Raw genomic sequence first — 22,036 nt, 5'->3', positions numbered from 1 at the left:
TTGGTTGATGTAGTGAAGGATGGGTGATGTATTTTTTTTTGAAGTTGCGAACATTGGCTTCTTTGAGAAAGAAGATGTGTGGCTGCTGGTTGATGGCTGAAGATTGTCATGTTCGTATCTCTAGATAGGTTCCGATGACCGAAAAAAGCTTTGGTTGATTGTGTCGAGACTTCTGATCGATGCAATGATGTATCGATTTCGCTAAGTTAAGAGCGAAACTACGTGCAGGTTGAAGTTTAATTTTTCCGTGTGAAATGCCAAGTGGCTAGGAATGGTACGTGTAGTCTACATCGAGATGGCCACTGGTCTGGTTCAATGGTTTTCCTTTGCTGGGATGTTGAGTCCATACATTAAACCTTTTGAGGCTAGTGACTTTAGGCAGCGAATCAAATAGATTTGCCATTCCGAATTGGGATTGTGATTGGGTTATCGTCTCTTTTGCTGCTCGTTTTTTGGGCTTTACGAAATCTATATACACTGCATTTATCGTTTACATATATCTTTTCTTGTTAAATTAGTTTTAGTTATGATTTGTTATTAATTGTTATCGCAAAAGTGTTTTTATATTAGTTCAGTTAGTTTAAAGAATTGCTCACTCTGGAGCCACTCTTTTCAAAAATTGAGTATTGTAGTGCCGTAGTGCATGGTGTGGGCATTTAAACCGAGCGACGTTGTCCTGGTGGGTCAGGCCGGAAGTGGGTTAACTTTTTATGGTCTCTTTGTGAAGAGTCTCTTTTTGTGTTCTACCTTTTGTTTCGTTTTTATTAAAAGTTTTTTTTTGTGTTTTATTTGTTTGTGGTAAGACTTGAGAGTGGTCCCCAAAAGAATAAATTATCCAGTTTTTTTTTTGGTTTCAATCTGAATTGGGCACCGTGGGTTTTTCTTTCTTACTCATGCTTTTTGTTTGTGGTTTTGTGACGATAGCAAGCTGCGTTGGTTATTTTAGTTTATAGTTATAATTCCTTCCAACCGGGTTAAAGGAAAGTTTGAAATGTGTAAAAACTAGTTAGAGTTGTTATCATTGAGAGTTAAAACTTAAAATTCATTATTTAAACCATTATTCGTGGGCGAGATGAGCGATTGTGGTAAGAGTTTTATGGGCGAGTGAATGATTCAAACCTTATAAAAAAAATCTCTTGTACTTTTTCTATGAACTTACTACATTAAAATATTAATTTTATTGCTTTTGGGGATTTAATTTATGAATTTAGTGCTTCGTGAAAAGATACATAATTATACTTACTTAATCGTCAGCAAAAAGTCCATTTGCGAAAAAATCGTGATTGACGTTCGATGTTGTTAGAAGTTTATCTAGCAAGCGGGTGATGTATTTAGTTTAAAGCAGAGGCCGAAGCAGTTCGAGTGTTTTGATAATCTTGTTGTCTTCAATACTTGGTGAGAAGTCATGTGGTGTGTTTTTCATTAGATTATAAAGCTTATGATTAAATTTAGTGCTGTGAATGTTTTCTAGGAGTGGGATTTCAACGGGCTGTATATATTCTTGAGGGACAAAGTTCTGGTTAGTGGGCAAAATATATACATTTCTCGGATAGGGTCGTAATTTCTGATGATTCCTTGCATGTTAATGTCTTTTATACAGTATGTGGAGTTTAAGAAGAATGGTGAAGTGTATTTGGAGCTAATAATTTGAAGTCGATGTTGTGGGTTTTTGCGATGGTGTATTAGTTGTGGAATGGTGTTGTATGAATTTATAATTAGTGTATGTGAGAGTTTGTTCTGTGCGTAACATAATTTGACGTGAGCAGTGTAAGTCACGTTTTTTTGGTGTTAGGAAATTGAAAGTTAGTGAAAAATGGTTAATTTACTGAAAGAAGAGTCGTAGGTTTTTGTCTTGCGAAGTTCTCTGGATATAATGTGATCATATTTTTTATTAATGCAGTTCATAAACAATACATATTGTGATTTGATAAAAAAAATTTTGAGTTAGTTGGGGGTTAGCGTTAGTATCGTCATGTAAAAAGTTATTTTCAATGGGTCGTGCAATGGCCTGATCAAAATGGTTAATGGAAAATCGGTTAGTTTTTTCTGTAGTGATTCTGTTTAGTGTTTGATTCAATCCGATGGTTGTGAACTGTTTTTCATGAAGTGATGTGTTTAGTTGATATAGTCTAGTTTGACATAAATCATTGTCGTCTGAATTATTATATAGTGGAAGTGATAATGGATTACTGAAATGATAATGTGAGGTCCATGAAAGTGTGCGAAATAAGGCATTTTCGTTAACGTAATTTGGTTGATTGTCGTTAGGATTTGAGTGAGATTAAGTTTTTTGTGGAAAGAATGGTAAGCACACTTGGAGAAAATTTTTTGTGTAAGTATGAAGTGGATGACTCGAAAATGTTTGAGCTGGTCGAGGGTTAGAAAGGAATGGGGTATTGGGGAGTTTATGTTTAAAACCTCGGTGGGCTCGGGTTTTTCCAGTAGTGGACGTTGGGTTGGAGGATTCTGAGGATGTCATGGTTTGTGAGAGGTGATGAATGGTTAGTGTGTTAGGGTGATGTAGCTGTTGTTGGAGGGTTATGAAGTTATCTAGTTTTTTTTCGAGTTCCGTATCAAAGGGGCTAGAGTTGTCAGGTGGGTCGCTAGTCATTGGGGAGTAAATTGGGGTTGCATCAGTGTAGGAAGAAAGGGCTGAGGAAGGTTCGTCGGGAATTTGGGTATAGAGTGGTTGAAAAGAGGGCTAGGAAAAAGTGGATGCGCTAGGCTCGGAGTCTGCAAATTCATCTGGGGTTTCAATATCAGAGTTGTCAAATTGTGAAACCGTGTGAAAAAGTGTGTTTGTGGAAGTGTTATCTGATTCCTACTGACTTATTGATATATGATGGTTCAAGGTAGGGAGGGAAATCAAAAAGTGGTGAGATCTTAGAATGACGTTGGACGTTTGAAGGGTATGAAAAGTAACGGTTCAGGGATCCAATCTGGCAGCTCATCGTGGGCTAAAAAGACGCTTGTTCTGAGAAGGGAAATCAGTGGTATGTGGCTGTTCTATAATCTGTTCATACGTTTCTTCTACATTTGGTTGCTGTGCTATACTGTGGGTAACTGGACTTTGTGGATAACTATGACTTGTAGAGATGTGCTCTATAAGGGCTATATTCCTGTAATTTCGTGGTACTAATGATAATGGATAGTTATTATGTAAAGTGTGTATTTGTGGTGCAGCAGGTGTCGTATTTTTTTGTCTTGGGAATTATCATATGCATTGGGTGTAGTTGATAGTCTAATCGGATTTTGTTAATTGAGATTGAAAAAATTCCGAAAAATTCTGCGAAAAGTATGCGTGGTACACTTGCTTGTTTGTTTAGTTGTGTGAGTATTTTGCATGTATTATAGATTCCTTTCAATAATAAAAAGAGAAAATCAAAAAAATAAACATTGCATAAATGATAGTCAATCTTTCTAAGATATGGTAGGGCCACCCTAGAAAGAAGAGTAGTTAATTTTTTGAGTTTACAAAACTAAAGATATTGATGGGTGATATATCTTGTGAACGGTATTTATCTGTGATTTTATAACTAGTGTATGTGTGAGTTTGTTTTGTGCGTAACATAATTTGACGTGAGCAGTGTAAGTCACGTTCTTTTTGTGTTAGGAAATTCAAAAGTAAGTGAAAAATGGTTAATTTACTGAAAGAAGAGTCGTAGGTTTTTGTCTTGCGAAGTGCTCTGGATATAATGTGATCATATTTTTTATTAATGCAGTTCATAAACAATACATATTGTGATTTGATAAAAAAATTTTGAGTTAGTTGGGGGTTAGCGTTAGTATCGTCATGTAAAAAGTTATTTTCAATGGGTCGTGCAATGGCCTGATCAAAATGGTTAATGGAAAATTGGTTAGTTTTTTCTGTAGTGAATCTGTTTTGTGTTTGGCTCAATCCGATGGTTGGGAACTGCTTTTCATGAAGTGATGTGTTTAGTTGATATAGTCTAGTTTGACATAAATCATTGTCGTCTGAATTATTATATAGTGGAAGTGATAATGGATTACTGAAATGATAATGTGAGGTCCATAAAAGTGTGCGAAATAAGGCATTTTCGTTAACGTAATTTGGTTGATTGTCGTTAGGATTTGAGTGATATTAAGTTTTTGTGGAAAGAATGGTAAGCACACTTGGAGAAAATTTTTTGTGTAAGTATGAAGTGGATGACTCGAAAATGTTTGAGCTGGTCGAGGGTTAGAAAGGAATGGGGTATTGGGGAGTTTATGTTTAAATACTCGGTGGGCTCGGTTTTCTCCAGTAGTGGACGTGTTGTTGGAGGTTTATGAAGTTATCTAGTTCATTTTGGAGTTCCGTATCAACGGGGCTAGAGTTGTCAGGTGGGTCGCTACTCATTAGGGAGTAAATTGGGGTTGCATCAGTGTAGGAAGAAAGGGCTGAGGAAGGTTCGTCGGGAATTTGGGTATAGAGTGGTTGAAAAGATGGTTAGGAAAAAGTGGATGCACTAGGCTCGGAGTCTGCAAATTCATCTGGGGTTTCAATATCAGAGTTGTCAAATTGTGAAACCGTGTGAAAAAGTGTGTTTGTGGAAGTGTTATCTGATTCCTACTGACTTATTGATATATGATGGTTCAAGGAAGGGAGTGAAATCAAAAAGTGGTGAGATCTTAGAATGACGATGGACGTTTGATGGGTATGAAAAGGAACGGTTCAGGGATCCAATCTGGCAGCTCATCGTGGGCTAAAAAGACGGTTGTTCTGAGAAGGGAAATTAGTGGTATGTGGCTGTTCTATAATCTGTTCATACGTTTTTTGTACATTTGGTTGCTGTGCTATACTGTGGGTAACTGGACTTTGTGGATAACTATGACTTGTAGAGATGTGCTCTGTAAGGGCTATATTCCTGTAATTTCGTGGTACTAATGATAATGGATAGTTATTATGTAAAGTGTGTATTTGTGGTGCAGCAGGTGTCGTGTTTTTTTTTGTCTTGTGAATTATCATATACATTGGGTGTAGTTGATAGTCTAAACGGATTTTGTTAATTGAGGTTGAAAGTATTCCAAAAAGTTCTGCGAAAAGTATGCGTGGTACACTTGCTTGTTTGTTTAGTTGTGTGAGTATTGTGCATGTATTATAGATTCCTTTCAATAATGAAAAGAGAAAATCAAAAAAATTAAACATTGTATATATGATAGTCAATCTTTCTAAGATATTGTAGGGCCACCCTAGAAAGACGAGTAGTTAATTTTTCGAGTTCACAAAACTAAAGATATTGATAGGTGATATATCTTGTGAACGGTATTTATCACCGTTTAAATAAATATAATCTTTTATATCATTAAAGTATCCACGGTAGTCTTGTGTATAGATGTCTGCAAATCCTGCAGTTTCGGCAAGTTTTGTTAAATTTTGGTCGATTGATTGTCGTTGTATTGTGTCCTTTTGTGTTAGTAATTCTTGAAATTGCTGTGTTCTAATGTGATGTTGTATATCAGATTTAGAAGATATTCCAATTGATTGTATATCAATATTTGGGTTGCGATTGATGGCTTGGATTCTTTCTGGTGAAAACTTTTTTAGTGGTTGCATTAATGTGGGATATGGTGTAAGTAGATAGTATTTATCTTCGTCAGGGTTTAGTTGTACGACATTGTGGTTTTTTTTCATCCACATGGAACTGCGGTATCCCAAAAATATGTGCGTCTTGAAAGTGTATCGACAAAATGTACTTCATTTTTGTAGAACAAAGTGATTTTTTTTTGTATCATCTTTTGTCTTCAAATACATTTAATGGCGATACTTTTTTCGTTAATGTGTAATACAAAAAAATGTTTCTTTCGTACTCGACAAAACTTGATCTACTTCCTAAAAAACTATATCCTGCATAAGGTATTTTTCAATACTGCAAGTGCAAATGATTGTAAAATTTGTATTCTTTGAAGTTCACATAAGTGATGAAGCGTTCTTAGTTCTGATAATGACAATTTTTGAAAAAATCTTCTTATCGTATAGTCTAATTTCATGTTTTAGTGGATGTGATAAGGAATTCCACCAAGTTAGGTGTTGTTCATAAGTGATAGTTCTTGTAAACGTGTACTGCTTTTGTCTTGAGGTCGAAGTTTTCCACCAGCTCTCCATGGGTTTTTTTCAGAAATTTTACTGGGATGTATCAGTTTTTGTCTTTTTTATTGTGATACGTTGGATATTGGCTTTTTTGTATTCAAAAATTCTTATCTTTCCTGTATTCATGGCGAAACTTTTTTTGTATTCGATAAGAATTTCTTAGTATTGTCTTTTAAAAAGTGGAGTGTTATATTTGCAAGCGAGTTCTGTTTCTGGTTTGATTTAAAAACGTTTCAATTTTGTTTCTATATTATTGATATTGATGAAACATTAATTGTTTTGTCGAATTTTTCAGGGTTTACTTTATCATTTTTTAAATGGATTCATTAAAGTGGATTCATTAAAGTGTTTCTGATGAAATTTTATCATTCTTGTATTATTGCAACTTGAAATGTGGTACATGTGTCTTCGGGGAACCAAACAACCGTTGCTTGTGTTCTTGTTGTTGCATCGCAATATCATTGATCAGTTTTACAAAAAAATCGTATTCCTTGATAAATTATACTGTCGGCTTTTAAATTTCGTGTTACTTGTACTTTTTCTAATTGGATTTCCCCATCAAAAAACATAAATTCTTGATATCCTTTCAAGTTTGTGACAGCTTTGCAATTAGAGGGGTTGTTTATTCTATTTTGTGGATTCCAATTGTTGTCAAGGAGCTCATAAGTTAATCGTCCATGTGCGCCGTGTAATGGCTATTTGTCATCTAATTTTATATGACCTTGGTATCTTTCAATTACCTCTTGATGTGCATAGTCTGGAAAAACTTGAAAATTTACCAATTTTTGGTTTTTGCCTTTATTTGTGGTTAAATTCAACTGGTTAGGTTCGTTTTTTACAATCTTCAGGGCTAAGATGTAAAAGTCTTTCAATATTACTTTGATAGAAATATTCGTGATCAAGTCTATTTTTGTTTCCCTTTGAGACTTGGGAACAATGTACTTTTTCTCTGAGAATATTGCTGTAATTTTGTATCCTGTAAACCTTGTAGCTCGAGCTGTTGAATAAAGTGTGGCTATTAATTTTGATGATTCTATTTCTTGTGGTTCGGATTCTCATTGAGTTACTTGGTTTATAGCGTATTTATGTAGTGTTTTTTGTTCATTTTCTTCACAATCATAGTGTGTGACTAGTGAATCTTGGGTCCTGTTCAAGGGCATGGGTTTTTGTGTTGTGCTGGTTCCAAAAAAATATAAAGGAATACGGTTTGAAAGGGAAAGATCATTAAAAAATACATGCGTAGAATAGTAGAATGTGATGTATCCAAGTGTCTTTTATAAATCTATCGTATTTATAGATAGTTTCTGTTATGATAAAGGGGAGGTTATGACTGAGCTGTTAAGTTTGGTGGAGCTGAGGGGAGAGAGTGATGTACTAAATTGTTAAGTTTTTTTGTTATTTCAAATATAAGTGTAAGAATGTCTTGTGTAAGGATTTGTATGTTAGGTTCCTGTATGTCTTTGTGAATATCGTGTCGATTTTGTAATCTATTGAATGCCCAATTATGTAGTCTGTTACTGTCGAGATGTTGACCAAATATTGGAGATGGTGATTTGAATGTATTCCAGTCTAATCGTAGGTACATTATTGGTTAAATGTTCCTTATATCTTTCGTCTAAATTTGTAGGGAAATTTGGAGGAAATAATGTTGTTGAGGTCTGACTTATTGAAGGGGTTGGAGAAAGTGAGAGGGTTTCTGGTAGTGACAAGGATGTGTCTGATGAGGTATCTATTGGGTCGTTTACCCAGTTTGGCTCACCTTGAGTGAAAGCTTGTGTCATCCAATGTAGGCGATGTTGTGTTGAAGTTTGTTTAATAGAGGGATTTTCACGACTTTGTTCGGCTGTGGGGGTTGATCCTCAGTTATCCGATTTTATGTTCGGAGTATTTTGATGTGAGGTAGATTGTAATGGTGATAAGGTACTTTGAATTGTACTACTGGAAAGATCTACAGGATTTGTGGTTGGTGATGACGATATATTAAAATGAACTCTGGGAGTTGTAAAATTTTTATTTTGTCTTGGATGTATGATTTGTCTATTTATTGTGGATGTGTTTTGGTTTTGACTTAGATGTCTTGTTCTATTGAGATATTGTTGAATGTATATGATATATATTGGTTCGTATTTTGGTTCGCTTAGGGGTGCGTGGCGAATTACAGGTTCTTAAGTTTCTGATAAAAGTGAATGTCTCTCCTCAAATGTATATGGGTTTGCTTGAAATGAAATAAGTGTTGATGATTGAGGGTGATTTGTGTGACTGGATGTTGGTGTTATTGGAGGTTCCTCGGATGTCGTAGTCGGTGGGGACTGTTGTGTTGATTGTTGATTAGCAGTTTTGAAAAGTTCCTTAATATTCTTAACCATGAAGAAATTTCAGGTTAATTATAATATTCTTCTATGAAAATGATTCAAAATATCGTTGCTAATGCAAAAATTGTTTTGCTTTTTTACATTTGCACATTGTCAGAATTAGGGATATTAGAAATATGAAAAATATCACTAAAAGAAAAAAAATGCTTTTTTTTTGTTGAACAGATGTCTTAACATTTTGATAGTTTTTGAAATTTTGTACCTCGAAATTTCGTCAAGAATTTTTGCAAAGTTGAAGTAGGTTTTGTGGAGTGAATAGAAATTTTTGAAAAAACTGCAAGAAATTATGAAGAGAAAGAGAAATAGTTCAAAAAAATCTATAATAAAAAAATGCTGATTTGAAAAAAGATGAAAAAGTTTGACTGAACCGGAAAGAAGCATTTGAGAAAGCATTCGTTCTTGCCGAGTTTTTTTCTTCTTTTTGAGGCTAAATTTGAGTCTGGTAGGATTGCTTACCGATTTATGACAAGTAAGTTGGAAGTAGGCAATTTTTGATGAAGAGAAGACTGAATGTCTAAGAACGAGCTTTCTAATTTTGTTTTTATTTATTGGACGATCGGGGGTATCCAGGAGTTTGGACAATATTGTTGATCTTTGAACTAATTGATAGAGAGGGCTGTAGTTCTTAGATTTTTTTTATTCCATTTGTCAAATACGAGCTTGTTGCTTAATTTTGACCTGGAGGTCTTTTAGTTATAGTTACATATATGTTTGAAGTTTGCAAAGTGTCGGCTAAAGAAGTGGTGTCATAATGAGGTGACGTTTAGACAGCTTCTGATTGGCTAAAATTGAACTAGTTGTTCAAGAGTTTCAGCATGAAATTTTCGAAAAAAGAAGAAACATTTGTTATATTTCTGAAAATTTAAAATGATAACTAATAAGAAAAAATATTTTGGAATTCAACTTTCTTTGATATTTTAGATTGTGGTATGAAGGTTGTCTCTGGTTGTTCTCAAAATTGCGATAATTGTCGTTGTTGAGATTTTTCTTTTTTTTCTTTTGGTAAAATTTTTTCTTCTAATTTTTGGTTTTTCTTTGTTTCTGTGGTATTTGTTTTTTGCTTGTTTCTTGTGATTCTGTCGGGTATTTTCTTCATTTTTTATTCGTGGTTAACAAATTTTCTTCTGAAATTCGTGGTTAACAATTTATATCATTTGTTTGTTTTTGATTATTGTCTGAGTTGTCCTGGACAACTTTGAGTCCTGTAAAGGAGTATAATTGTTTTAGCTCGCGAAGACCGTATTCTTTTGGGTAATATGGCAAAAGAGTGTTTCTATATTAAACAATTTCTTTTTTATTTGAATCAATAAGTTTATATGTTACATCAGTGGACTTGTCAATATTTTGAAAGGGTCCTTTTCGAATTGGTTGTAATTGGCAAACAATGATCCTTCCAAAAACGAGACCCCTCCGAATTACGACTTCTTCGGATTGGTAAAAAATGACCCTTCTGTTTTGGCGAAAACAGGACCCCTCCGAATTGAGATTTCTCCGTATTGGCAAAACATGACCCTTCCAGATTGGCAAAATTTGACCCTTCCGTATTGGCAAAATATGATACCCGAGACCCAAAGATACCCAAAAAAATATGTAGTCTTTAATATCCTTAAAATATCCGCTGTAGTCTTGTGTACAAATGTCTGCAAATCCTGCAGTTTCGGCAAGTTAGGGAGTGAAATCAAAAAGTGGTGAGATCTTAGAATGACGTTGGACGTTTGATGGGTATGAAAAGGAACGGTTCAGGGATCCAATCTGGCAGCTCATCGTGGGCTAAAAAGACGGTTGTTCTGAGAAGGGAAATTAGTGGTATGTGGCTGTTCTATAATCTGTTCATACGTTTTTTGTACATTTGGTTGCTGTGCTATACTGTGGGTAACTGGACTTTGTGGGTAACTATGACTTGTAGAGATGTGCTCTGTAAGGGCTATATTCCTGTAATTTCGTGGTACTAATGATAATGGATAGTTATTATGTAAAGTGTGTATTTGTGGTGCAGCAGGTGTCGTGTTTTTTTTTGTCTTGTGAATTATCATATACATTGGGTGTAGTTGATAGTCTAAACGGATTTTGTTAATTGAGGTTGAAAGTATTCCAAAAAGTTCTGCGAAAAGTATGCGTGGTACACTTGCTTGTTTGTTTAGTTGTGTGAGTATTGTGCATGTATTATAGATTCCTTTCAATAATGAAAAGAGAAAATCAAAAAAATTAAACATTGTATATATGATAGTCAATCTTTCTAAGATATTGTAGGGCCACCCTAGAAAGACGAGTAGTTAATTTTTCGAGTTCACAAAACTAAAGATATTGATAGGTGATATATCTTGTGAACGGTATTTATCACCGTTTAAATAAATATAATCTTTTATATCATTAAAGTATCCACGGTAGTCTTGTGTATAGATGTCTGAAAATCCTGCTGTTTCTGCAAGCTTTCTTAAGTTTTGGTCAATGGATTGTCTTTATATTGTATCCATTTTTGTAAGGAGTTCCTGAAAAAGTTGTGTGCGGATGTGATGTTGTATATCTGATCTAATGTATATACCTACTGTTTATAAATCTATATTTGGGTTTCTAGCAATAGGCTTGATAATTTTTGTTGAAAATTTCTTTAATGGTGGCATACGTGCATTCTTTAATGGTGGCATCATCGGGATTTAACTGTACAACTGATTGACTGCTTTCAGATCCACGTGGGACAGCTCTATCCCAAAAATATGTTCTTCTAGTAAGTGTGTCAACATAAACATAGCGTATAAGATAGTCAATCGTTCTAAGATGTAATAGGGCCATCCTAGAAAGGCAAGAATTTCGTTTTTTAAGGTTACAAACTGAAAATGTTTTTGGGTAAAATATCTTGTGGTCGGTATTTTTCACCGTTTAAATATATGTAATCTTTATTATCCTTAAAATATCCGCTGTAGTCATGAGTATAAATGTCTGCAAATCCTGCAGTTTCGGCAAGTTTTGTTGAATTTTGGTCGATTGATTGTCGTTGTATTGTGTCCTTTTGTGTTAGTAATTCTTGAAATTGCTGTGTTCTAATGTGATGTTGTATATCAGATTTAGAAGATATTCCAACTGATTGTATATCAATATTTGGGTTGCGATTGATGGCTCGGATTCTTTCTGGTGAAAACTTTTTTAGTGGTTGCATTAATGTGGGATATGGTGTAAGTAGATAGTATTTATCTTCGTCAGGGTTTAGTTGTAAGACATTGTGGTTTTTTTTCATCCACATGGGACTGCGGTATCACAAAAATATGTGCGTCTTGAAAGTGTATCGACAAAATGTACTTCATTTTTGGAGAACAAAGTGATTTTTTTTTGTATCATCTGTTGTCTTCAAACACATATAATGGCGATACTTTTTTCGTTAATGTGTAATACAAAAAAGTGTTTCTTTCGTACTCGACAAAACTTGATCTATTTCCTGAAAAAATATATACTGCATAAGGTATTTTGAATACTGCAAGTGCAAATGATTGTAAAATTTGTCCTCGTTCAAGTTCACTTAAGTGTTGAAGCGTTTTTTGTTCTGATAATGACATTTCTTGAAAAAATCTTCTTATCGTATAGTCTAATTTCATGTCTTAGTGGATGTAATAATGAATTCCACCAAGTTAGGTATTGTTCATAAGTGATAGTCCTTGTAAACGTGTACTGCTTTTGTCTTGAGGTCGAAGTTTTCCACCAGCTCTCCATGTGTTTTTTTCAGAAATGTTACTGGGATGTATGAGTTTTTGTCTTTTTTATTGTGATACGTTGGATATTGGCTTTTTTATATTCGAAAAGTATTAATTTTCCTGTATTCATGTCGAAACCTTTTTTGTATTCGATAAAAACTTCTTAGTATTGTCTTTTAAAAAGTGGAGTGTTATATTTGCAAGCGAGTTCTGTTTCTGGTTAGATTTGAAAATGTTTCAATTTGCTTTCTATATTAGTGATATTGTTAAAACATTAATTGTTTTGTCGAATTTTTCAGGGTTTACTTTATCAAAAGGGATGGATTCATTAAAGTGTTCCTGATGAAATTTTATCATTCTTGTGTGTATTATTGCAACTTGAAATGTGGTACATGTGTCTTCGTGGAACCAAACAACCGTTGCTTGTGTTCTTGTTGTTGTATCGCAATATCATTGATCAGTTTTACAAACAAATCGTATTCCTTGATAAATTATCCTGTCGGCTTTTAAATTTCGTGTTACTTGTACTTTTTCTAATTGGATTTCCCCATCAAAAAACATAAATTCTTGATATCCTTTCAATTTTGTGACAGCTTTGCAATTAGAGGGGTTGTTTATTCTATTCTGTGGTTTCCAATTGTTGTCATGGAGCTCATAAGTTAATCGTCAATGTGCGCCGTGTAATGGGTATTTGTCATCTAATTTTATATAACCTTGGTATCTTTCAATTTCCTCTTGATGTGCATAGTCTGGAAAAACTTGAAAGTCTTCCAATTTTTGGTTTTTGTCTTTATTTGTGGTTAAATTCAACTAGTTAGGTTCGTTTTTTACAATCTTCAGGGCTAAGATGTAAAAGTCTTTCAACATTACTTTGATAGAAATATTCGTGATCAAGTCTATTTTTGTTTCCCTTTGAGACTTGGGAACAATGTACTTTTTTCTCTGATAATGTTGCTGAAATTTTGTATCCTGTAAATGTTGTAGCTCGAGCTTTTGAATAAAGTGTGGCTAAAATTTTTAATGTTTCTATTTCTTGTGATTCTTAAGTTAGGTATTGACTGCGGTATCCCAAAAATATGTGCGTCTTGAAAGTGTATCGACAAAATGTACTTTATTTTTGTAGAACAAAGTGATTTTTTTTGTTTCATCTTTTGTCTTCAAATACATATAATGGCGATATTTTTTCGTACATGTGTAATACAAAAACTTGATCTATTTCCTGAAAAAATATATCCTGCATAAGGTATTTTGAATACTGCAAGTGCAAATGATTGTAAAATTTGTGTTCGTTCAAGTTCACTTAAGTGTTGAAGCGTTTTTTGTTCTGATAATGACATTTCTGGAAAAAATCTTCTTATCGTATAGTCTAATTTCATGTCTTAGTGGATGTAATAATGAATTCCACCAAGTTAGGTATTGTTCATAAGTGATAGTTCTTGTAAACGTGTACTGCTTTTGTCTTGAGGTCGAAGTTTTCCACCAGCTCTCCATGTGTTTTTTTCAGAAATGTTACTGGGATGTATGAGTTTTTGTCTTTTTTATTGTGATACGTTGGATATTGGCTTTTTTTATTCGAAAATTATTAACTTTCCTGTATTCATGTCGAAACCTTTTTTGTATTCAATAAGAATTTCTTAGTATTGTCTTTTAAAAAGTGGAGTGTTATATTTGCAAGCGAGTTCTGTTTCTGGTTAGATTTGAAAACGTTTCAAAGTTCAATTGATGAAATTTGGTGGAGCTGAGGGGAGAGAGTGATGTACTAAATTGTTAAGTTTTTTTGTTATTTCAAATATAAGTGTAAGAATGTCTTGTGTAAGGATTTGTATGTTAGGTTCCTGTATGTCTTTGTGAATATCGTGTCGATTTTGTAATCTGTTGAATGCCCAATTATGTAGTCTGTTACTGTCAAGATGTTGACCAAGTATTGGAGATGGTGATTTGAATGTATTCCAGTCTAATCGTAATGGTATATTATTGGTTAAATGTTCCTTATATCTTTCGTCTAAATTTGTACGGAAATTTGGAGGAAATAATGTTGTTGAGGTCTGCCTTATTGAAGGGGTTGATGAAAGTGAGAGGTTTTCTGATAGTGACAAGGGTGTGTCTGATGAGGTATCTATTGGGTCGTTTACCAAATTTGGCTCACCTTGAGTGAAAGCTTGTGTCATCCAATGTAGGCGATGTTGTGTTGAACTTGGGTTGTTAGAGGGATTTTCACGACTTTGTTCGGCTGTGGGGGTTGATTCTCAGTTATCCGATTTTATGTTCGGAGTATTTTGTTGTGAGGTAGATTTTAATGGTGATAAGGTACTTTGAATTGTACTACTGGAAAGATCTACAGGATTTGTGGTTGGTGATGACGATATATTAAAATGAACTCTGGGAGTTGTAAAATTTTTATTTTGTCTTGGATGTATGATTTGTCTATTTATTGTGGATATGTTTTGGTTTTGACTTAGATGTCTTGTTCTATTGAGATATTGTTGAATGTATATAATATACATTGGTTCGTATTGTGGTTCGCTTAGGGGTGCGTGGCGAATTACAGGTTCTTAAGTTTCTGATAATAGTGAATGTCTTTCCTCAAATGTATATGGGTTTGCTTGAAATGAAATAAGTGTTGATGATTGAGGGTGATTTGTCTGACTGGATGTTGGTGTTATTGGAGGTTCCTGGGATGTCGTAGCCGGTGGGGACTGTTGTGTTGGTTGTTGATTAGCAGTTTTGAATATCCTTAATATTTTCAACCATGAAGAAATTTCAGGTTAATCATAATACTCTTCTATGAAAATGATTAAAAATATCGTTGCTTATGCAAAAATTGTTTTGCCTTTTTTTACATTTGCATATTGTCAGAATTAGGGATATTAAAAATATGAAAATTATCACTAGAAGAAAAAAAATGCTTTTTTTTGTTGAACAGATGTCTTAATATTTAGATAGTTTTTGAAATTTCGTACCTCGAAATTTTGTCAAGAATTTTTGCAAAGTTGAAGTAGGTTTTGTGGAGTGAATAAAAATTTTTGAAAAAACTGCAAAAAAATTATGAAGAGAAAGAGAAATAGTTCGAAAAAATCTAAAATAAAGAAATGCTGATTTGAAAAAAGATGAAAAAATTTGACTGAACCGGAAAGAAGCATTTGAGAAAGCATTCGTTCCTGCCGAATTTTTTTCTACTTTTTGAGGCTAAACTTGATTCTGGTAGGATTGCTTACTGATTTTTGACAAGTAAGATGGAAGTAGGCAATTTTTGATGGAGAGAAGACTGAATGTCTAAGAACGAGCTTTCTAATTTTGTTTTCATTTATTGGATGATCGGGGGTATCCAGGAGTTTGGACAATTTTGTTGATCTTTGAACTAATTGATAGAGAGGGCTGTAATTTTTAGATTTTGTTTATTCCATTTGTCAAATACCAAATACGAGCTGGTTGCTTAATTTTGACCTGGAGGTCTTTTAGTTATAGTTACATATATGTTTGAAGTTTGCAAAGTGTCGGCTAAAGAAGTGGTGTCAGAATGAGGTGATGTTTAGACACCTTCTGATTGGCTAAAGTTGAACTAGTTGTTCAAGAGTTTCAGCATGAAATTTTCGAAAAAAGAAGAAACATTTGTTATATTTCTGAAAATTTAAAATGATAACTAATAAGAAAAAATATTTTGGAATTCAACTTTCTTTGATATTTTAGATTGTGGTATGAAGGTTGTCTCTGGTTAATCTCAAAATTGCGATAATTGTCGTTGTTGAGATTTTTCTTTTTTTTCTTTTGGTAAAATTTTTTCTTCTAATTTTTGGTTTTTCTTTGTTTCTGTGGTATTTGTTTTTTGCTTGTTTCTTGTGATTCTGTCGGGTATTTTCTTCATTTTTTATTCGTGGTTAACAAATTTTCTTCTGAAATTCGTGGTTAACAATTTATATCATTTGTTTGTTTTTGATTATTGTCTGAGTTGTCTTGGACAACTTTGAGTCCTGTAAAGGAGTATAATTGTTTTAGCTCGCGAAGACCGTATTCTTTTGGGTAATATGGCAAAAGAGTGTTTCTATATTAAACAATTTCTTTTTTATTTGAATCAATAAGTTTATATGTTACATCAGTGGACTTGTCAATATTTTGAAAGGGTCCTTTTCGAATTGGTTGTAATTGGCAAACAATGATCCTTCCAAAAACGAGACCCCTCCGAATTACGACTTCTTCGGATTGGTAAAAAATGACCCTTCTGCTTTGGCGAAAACAGGACCCCTCCGAATTGAGATTTCTCCGTATTGGCAAAACATGACCCTTCCAGATTGGCAAAATTTGACCCTTCCGTATTGGCAAAATATGATACCCGAGACCCAAAGATACCCAAAAATATATGTAGTCTTTAATATCCTGAAATTAAAGGATGAAATTTTCGAAAAAAGAAGAAACATTTGTTATATTTCTGAAAATTTAAAATGATAACTAATCAGAAAAACATTTTTCGAATTCAACTTTCTTTGATATTTTAGATTGTGGAATGAAGGTTTTGTAATTTTTTCTGGTTGTTCTCAAAATCGCGATAATTGTCGTTGTTGAGATTTTTCTTTTTTTTGCGGTAAAATTTTTTCTTCTAATTTCGGTTTTTTGTTTGTTTCTGTGGTATTTGTTTATTGCTTATTTCTTGTGATTTTGTCGGGTATTTTCATCTTTTTTTATTTCTGAAATTCGTGGTTTACAATTTATATCATTTGTTTGTTTTTGATTATTGTCTGAGTTGTCCTGGACAACTTTGAGTCCCGTAAAGGAGTATAATTGTTTTAGCTCGCGAAGACCGTATTCTTTTGGGTAATATGGCAAAAGAGTGTTTCTATATTGAACAATTTCTTTTTTGTTTGAATCAATAAGTTTATAAGTTACATCAGTGGACTTGTCAAAATTTTGAAAGGGTCCTTTTCGAATTGGTTGTAATTTTTCAGATAAACTTTTTTGTGTTACAAAATTTGGGATTGAGACAAATGTTCCAATTATTAAATTTGTAGCTGGTGTCAATCGAGAAATTATTTGGCAGTGAACATTCTGTCTTTGTAAAATTTTTTGGCTATTTTTTGATAAACTTCATTGTGCTTTTTATCTCTGTTTAAAACCTATTCATTTTGTGTGCCGGAGGCTAGTTTAAATTCTGTGGGGGTCGAAATCGATCTTCATCGTGTGTATGTAATGGTAGATTATAACACAATGATTTTTTTGTAGGCTGGCATTACCTTGTGTGTTTTTTTGAGGAATTTGCTGTGAATATTATTGATATTCGTAGTTTTTGATTAAAGACCATTTCATAAGATGACAGTCCTAAGGTTGTTGTTATTTGCTAATTGTAAGCCGAGGGGAATAATTTTACATCTGTTGACCATTCAGTATATTTTGTATCGTTTCCATTTATAATACATCTGAGATATTCTTGTAGTGAACGGTTCATTGCTTCGACTAAACCATTAATCCAAAGGTATGAAAAATTCGGGGCTTTTGTTTAAGGTTATCTAGATGGCATGGTGTGATTTTTTCATTATTGATGAACTCAGTGCCATTATCTGTGGCAAGGATTTCTAGTAATCCAAGTTTCGCAATCCAGTGTTCATAAAATGTTGTATATGCATAATAGTCATTACAAGGAGCTACTGGGCTGAGAGCTACGTAGTGTGTAAATGCGTCAACTTTTACTATTGTATATGAGTTTCCCTCTGAAGAGGGTGATATTAGTCCTTTTTGAATCGAATGAGATTCTGTGATTAAAACATAAACTGTGTCCTTTAAGATCATGTTTTCCTGCTATTTCTTTTTGATGTGGCTATGGTTTATTTAATTGGCATGTTATGCAATCTTAATACTTGGATCCAAATTGGTCAAAAAGAAAGTCAAAATTTTGAATAAAATTTGAGTATGCTTTTTCTGATTCTGCATGTCCTTTAGTGTTTAAGGAATGCGAAATGTGAATTGCTAGGAGTATAATACTTAACGGTAAGCAAAGTACTTTTAAATCAGATGTTTGGTATTCTAAAAAAACTGTCTTTTCCTTCGTGGATGTGTTATTGAATTTTCTAAAGTATCTTAGATGTGTTCTTTTCCTAGAATTGTGATATCTGCTTTTACGGGTTTTGTTTTATAATTGTGCCAAGACTTTAATTGTCTATTGACTGGATCAAGGTCTTTGTTCTTTTTTAGCAGTTCAAGCGGTAATTTCTCTGTATTTGCAAGAAAGATATTTTTAATTTCTAATTTTGAGAGAGGTATATTATCAAGGGGTCATGGAAGTTAAAAATTGGGACACCTCCGGATTGCCAAATAATGATCCTTCCAAAAAGCAGGACCCATCCGAATTGGGACCCCGCCGGATCGGCAAAAACGGGACCCCTCCGAATTACGACTTCTTCGGAGTGGTAAAAAATGACCCTTCTGTTTTGGCGAAAACAGGACCCCTCCGAATTGAGATCCCTCCGTATTGGCAAAATATGACCCTTCCAGATTGGCAAAATTTGACTTTTCCGTTTTGGCAAAATATGATACCCGAGACCCTTCCGGATACGGTCTCAGAGCCAATTATGCGAAATCAACTAACTAGGAAGGGTTTGTGCTGGCGCTAGACCCCTCTGAATTGAAGCTAGACTGCTTATTTAAGAGTTTTCCTTAACTGAGATGGGTCTTATAACAAACCTATTTCCAATTTGTTTGTCGTTTTTCAGGTTCCCTAAACCTTCCGTATTGTCGACAATAACAACAAAAAAACTTATTAGACCGTTGCTACCTTTTACTAGGGGTATGAGGGCTTTCCAAAACTTTTTTTACAAAATGTGAAGGGTCCAGCTTCAAAAACGGGCGTAGTTTTGCTAAAAGCAAACTGAAAAAGTTTTCTATGGTTTTTTTTTTTCAAAAAAAACAGTTCACTTATGTTTAAGCCTACTTAATTTCTGTTCTAACGGTACCAAGAGGAACTGAATCGGTCAAGTTGTTTTAAAGTTATAAACCAAAACGTCTTTTATTGTAAAGGTTCCGCCTAACTTTTCCGCAATTCTTGTCTGTTTGACCTAAAAATCCGAGCTCAAAAGACCTATACTTTTCTAAATAAATGCAAAAAAAAACGATCTAAAACGTTTCAGACGAGAAAGTTTGCCAAAACAATGCTATTTGGATCCCTCCGGATTGATGAATCCACTAAATCAAAACCTTAAGTTCGATTTCTTGTAGGGCAGGAAGGTTGTTGGTAAACGGGTTTTAAAATTTGTGGATTCACTAATGTATGTTGTCCGAACAACAAGTTTGTCGCCCTAAGTGAAAAATTTCGATAGATTTTCTTTTTGTGGCGTTTTGTTTATTTTTCAAAAACCACGAAAATAAGTCCAACCACGTCCGAACTAAAATTAACCGGTTCCAATAGTTGCATTAGTGACGTTATGTAACATTCGTCTACTACAGTCACACATGAGGCTTAAGAAAAATAGGCCCTATAACTATTGGCTCGGGAGTCAGGGACACTATCTCTTGTGTTTTTCCGCCTCAAATCAGTCGGAGCCAATTCGGTTCGCTTGTGACATGAGACTACGACCCGTTACAGCTTAAAGGCTACTACTAAAATATCCCCCCACTCTAGAATTAGAAACGTCCCCATACTTAGGTCTCTAGATACCCAAAATACATGAACGCCGTTAAAAACCGGGTCGGAACAATCCGTTAAGTTGCTTTTTTATTAGACAGTGGAACTTTGATCCATTTCAGATGGATCAACCTAAAACTCGCCTTACCTCAACATAACAATCATAAAACACACTCTAGAAATTTAAATTAAGGACTCACATGTTGATGCGCTCAAGCACAGGAAGTAATTAAATGGGTGAGCAACTCTAGAATTAACTAAAATAACTAGATAAGTTCAATGTTTATCAGTTTGAATGGTGAGGGTAAGTTTGAACTCAAGAACGAAGTTTTATGTGGACCATTGGGACACTCAAGCTGTCCACCTTTCCGTCGAAGGTTCACTCTGGTCCAGTTCGAATAATTACTCTCTCGGGAATACTCTGTCTTCTATTTCAGATAGGACAGCTCTACTCTTGTTCACTATGATGGAAATTGCAAATAGCAATTTCCCACTCGTTTTTATCTGACAACTTTCCCGCAATTGTTCTAAAATTGTTCTCTTTTCTTTTTCTGATTTTCAGTTCTCGCGAGAAAATCGTGCATGACATGTTCCATTCGAAATTTTAAAAATTTAAATTTCACTCCAAAATCAAGTGTTTTCTGCTCTTCTCAAGGTCAAACTTCCAAATATGACCGACTGGCACATACTCCCCGGACTCGAGATCGATGTCCTCATCGCGCGCTGTCTTCTGCCAGTGAGTCCCAGAAAAACCGAGTGTTGCTCAAGATACAGTGCCAGTGGTCATTTACAGAAGTTTGCAGCAGATTTAAGATTATCTACACCCCAAAATTCACGACCATTTAAAATTTTCACACTATTGCTAAACAGCAACCAAAATCTGCATTTACCTGCACCTTTGAATTTTCGCTTTTCAAGCCAATCATTTTAAAAATCTCTTTTGTCCTATTCAATCAGGAAATTGTCATGCAGCATTTCGATTTATATAATAGATATAGTATATTAGTAACAATATTTGCTTTGTTAAAATTTCTTTTTCGTGAATCCAAGTTTCACTCGGATTCACACTCAAGCCCCCTTTCCCTCTCAAGACTCAAGATCCATCCGATTTGCCCATTCATCTCGTACTCTTCGCCTTGGAGGTACTGCATCCTGAAGTGCTAGATGCGGCAAACTGTCTCAACAGTTCCTCTTCATCATCGGAACTAATCACAATCTCCTCCCAAGCCTTCAGCTGTTCATAGGATCGCATCCATTCTCTCTGCTCCTGCAATCTCTTTGCTTGGTTGGGTAGTGCCTTCACCCTAGCTTCTCGGTTCAAGCAAAAGGAGTTGTGCAGGCTCAAGCTCACGTTCTTCGCCAGGTCTTCCTCTAGTATCGACTCCCTCGCTTTGGTATTGTCTCTAGACATCTTACCCACTCTCTTCCATCCCGTCGTGATCGCATTACGATGGGTTAGCAGGGGTCTCTTGAAAGCTTCCGGCCCAATCTCGGCCTGGAACTGTCGATACTCCTTTTGATGTTTTCTCATGTGATCTTTCGTTGCCCTGTACAACCAAGACGTCAGTGTCGCCCGAAACCATGGAAAGTACCTCAAGCGACTCCATACGTGCCTGACTTCCGTCGGTATGGCGAATACTTTGCACGCAGTCTCAAACAACTCAAGTCTCCTGCTGTAGTCTATCGCGTATATTGACTCAGCCGTTGGCGTCGTCGCCTCCCGATACTTCGTTATATTCTCTTCTATCCATCTCAGAGCTAACATCGTACTCACTACTAAGAGCGTCACCTTCTGCCGGTGATCCGGTAGTCCGATCGACCGAATCTCCTCCACATCCCACACCAGGCAAAGGTTCTTGTGATCTGGATACCACACCGTTTGTGCCAAACAGTGGCATGGGCATTCCCCATGAGAGATCTCAATGCTCCTGAGATTACGCTCCCCTGAGGCTTCCAAGAGAGGCTCAAGCTCCATCATTTTCTCGTGCATCGTGTCGTTGTCTTCCAGGTTTGGAGTACTTCCCACAGGTTTCCCGATCACGTTTTGTCTCTCGTGATCGCTTGTGTTTTCTCTTTCCAACTTCAGAAGATCTTCTCCCCAGATTTCGCTTAAGTCATCTCTCAATTCTTTTGGTATTGTTCCTTTGATTTTTCTCAACAACTTGTGCGAGTGATGCGACATCCGAGCCAACCTCACGCACTTGGGCACTGAGAAGGCCTTGTCCACCAGTATTCTCTGGCTGGACACTTCCACCATCGCCATGTGTAGCGGGTAGTGACTTCCGCACAA

This window comes from Symsagittifera roscoffensis, chromosome 4, assembly GCF_963678635.1.
Source record: "Symsagittifera roscoffensis chromosome 4, txSymRosc1.1, whole genome shotgun sequence".
Taxonomy (NCBI): domain Eukaryota; kingdom Metazoa; phylum Xenacoelomorpha; order Acoela; family Convolutidae; genus Symsagittifera; species Symsagittifera roscoffensis.
This window is presented reverse-complemented; position numbering follows the sequence as displayed.